Source organism: Octopus bimaculoides, chromosome 5 (assembly GCF_001194135.2).
Source record: "Octopus bimaculoides isolate UCB-OBI-ISO-001 chromosome 5, ASM119413v2, whole genome shotgun sequence".
In the NCBI taxonomy this organism is placed as follows: Eukaryota; Metazoa; Mollusca; class Cephalopoda; order Octopoda; family Octopodidae; genus Octopus; species Octopus bimaculoides.
In genome coordinates, this window is record NC_068985.1 from 44,642,717 (window position 1) to 44,646,057 (window position 3,341).

Sequence of the window (3,341 nt, forward strand, 5' to 3'; positions counted from 1 at the left end):
TAAAATTAACTAGAAAAAAAGACAACAAAAACATAATAAATTCCAAAATGATTCAAAAATAGAATTCTCGAAAAAATAGATTCCAAAATCTAAAAACACAATAAATTCCAAAATTAAAAACGGCGGGAACTTAGTTGCCAACTCAATATACACATGGTAAGAAGCTTGCTTCCCAACCACATGGTTCCGGGTTCAGTCTCGTTGCGTGGCAACATGGGCAAGTGTCTTCTACTATAGCCTCAGGCCGACCAAAACCTTGTGATGGGATCTGGTAGACGGAAACTGAAAGCCCGTCGTATGCATATATATACATATGTGTGTGTGTTATGTGTGTGTGTGTGTGTGTTTGTGTGTGCGTGTGTGCGTGTGTGTGTGTGTGTGTGTGTGCTTGTGCACCTGTTTGTCCGCCCAACATCGCTTGACAACCGATATTGGTATGTTTACGTCCCTGTAAAATAGCGGCTCGGCAAAAGAGACCGATATAATAAGTACTAGATTTACAAAAAATAAGTTCTGGGTTCAATTTGTTCGACTAAAGGCGGTGCTCCAGGATGCCGGCAGTCAAATGACTGAAACAGGGAAAAGAATATATGTGTATATATGAGGCGACCTGACAGAATCTTTACCGAATCAGACAAAATTCTCAGCAGTATTTCGGCATCTTTATATTCTTAGATCAAATTCCACCGCGGTCGACTTTGCCTTTCATCCCATGTTGTGGGTCAATAAAATAAGTACCAGTTGAGCAGTGAGGTCGATGTAATCGTCTTACCTCCAGCCATAAAATTTCTGGCTTTGTGCCAAAATTTGAAACCAAATTATATATGCAAACGCTGGAAGCTGTGTTTAAAAATTCGATTTGCAATCACGAACTCCTGGGCTCGATTTTCCATGGCTCGTGTCACCTTAAACCCACAGAAAGACTGTACCTATAGTCAGGGCCGGATCAAGACCCATAAATCAAGACCCTAAACACTTAACAGATTTTGGTGCCCCCTTTTGTATGTAATTCAAAATATAAACAGTAAACCAGAAAAAACTTTTATTTTTCAAAATGAAACGAAACTAACAGGAAGGCAGAAAATAATATTTATGTTTGTATACTTCACTTTATTTATATTTGAAAAGTTTTCTTCTTTTAGTAGCAAAATCTTTGATGAGATCCTCACTATGACATCATGAACACTTCGAAATTATATTGTGGACATTATAAAGTGGACATCTTCTGTGGTCCGCAAACCCTGCATACCTTACACAACGCCAGTGGTCTCAAGATTATCTGGCTTCTGTTCCTGTTAGGAAGATATGGATGGGAACGTCAATACATGGCCGTCATTTCTAATGAATTGGAATAAAGCCAAAATTCTTATAGTGTAAGTGTCTATATAATTAATTGAAACATTCTTGATACACTCAATGTGCACGTATTTTGTCGTCCTGTAAAGCATAAAAGACAAACGATGGATTTAGTACGATGTGAAAGCAGAATAAAACAATACTAGAATATATGCTATTAGCTATTCACTATAACGTTTTAAGTCCACCTAAGGCGGCGAGCTGGCAGAATCGTTAGCACGCCGGCTGAATTGCGAAGTGATATTCCGTCTGCCGCTACGTTCTGAGTTCAAATTCCTCCGAGGTCGACTTTACCATTCATCCTTTTGCAGTCGATAAAATAAGTACCAGTTGCATATTGGGGCCAATGTAATCGACTTAACCCCTGTCCAGAAATTGCTGGCCTTCTGCCAAAATTTGAAATCAATATTAAGTCCGCTGATTCCGACATTACGCTCTAAGTTCAAATTCCACCGGGGTCTGCTTTGCCTTTCATCCTTTCGGGGTCGCTAAAACAAGTACCAGTTGAACACTGGGTTTGATTATAATCGACTTACTCCTCCGAAATTGCTGGCCTTGTGACAAAATTTGAAATCAGATCTACGTCCACGGTTATCCATTACATTATTTCACAGTTCAGAGGATGGTAATGATTGGCTATTTAAATTAATGACATTTCTGAACTGGATGTTACTTAGAGGAACTCAAAGAAATGAAAGATAAAGACGATTCATGCAAAATACTCCGAATATATATATATATATATATATATATATATATATATATATATATATATATATACAGTTCAAATTTATAGAAAGTAAAAGACAATGACAGGTGAGTGAAGAACAAGATCAGGAAGAATGAAAAAGCCCTTGAGGTTTCGAGAAAGGGTTAAGAGGGAAAAAATATGTGTGCGTGTGTATGTACTCAGTATGTTTATCTTTATAGCTTAGAGTAAAACTGCTTCTAATAGATGAATAGTGCGATTTAAATCGTATGTCATACAACCAATGTTTAGAACGCGCTATACATTCTTATACAACGAAAAACAAAGCATTGAAGAAAAAATGCGTATTGTATTCAAAGTTTTCTACAGCTGTACTGTATACTTACAATGCTCACAGAATCCTCAAAGAAAGAAAAATGCAAATCCTAGAGAGTTGGCTCTGAAATTATTTAATTACGCGTATGTAATTAATTTCAGATCCAAATTTTCAGTCTATCTATCTATCTATCTATCTATCTATCTATCTATCTATCTATCTATCTATCTATCTATCTGTCTATCTATCTGTCTGTTTGTCTGTCTATCTATCTATCTATCTATCTATCTATCTATCTATCTATCTATTTATCTATCTATCTATTTGTGTATATTATATGTGTGTGTGTGTGTGTGTGTTCAAGAACACACAGTTACACATGTGTGCACATGTGTGCACATGTGTGCGTGTTTATAGGCAGATGTTATAATATCTTTTCACAAAAACCAACGTAAACTGACACATGTTTTTCGAATCTTAACAAGGAAAGAGGAAGATGTGGCGACTGAGATTCGTCAAGATATTAGCAAAGGACAAGAACCAAATCTGGATACAAAGTACGAGCAGAATGGCAGACATTGTTTAAAAAAAGAAGTTACATGTGTCACACATTCCACAGAAAGGAAGATAAACATCAGGCTTAGGTGACGGGATGACGTAAGATGGAAGAACCACTTAAATTAAATTATATTGAAATCCTTCAACCAAAGTATTACGGAAACAAATAAGGAAAATATATAGAATAAATTAACGTTATGTTGCTGATTAAAATTTAATGATTTAGTTAAATTTTTTTCTGCATCTTTTACGCACACACATACACATACATGGAAACACACATAAACGCAAAACACACACACACACACTGGCACATACATGCACACACACCACATACACAAACATTTATCTCCATGTGTTGTGTGTCTGCGTATAAATATATGTATATGCATATATATATAT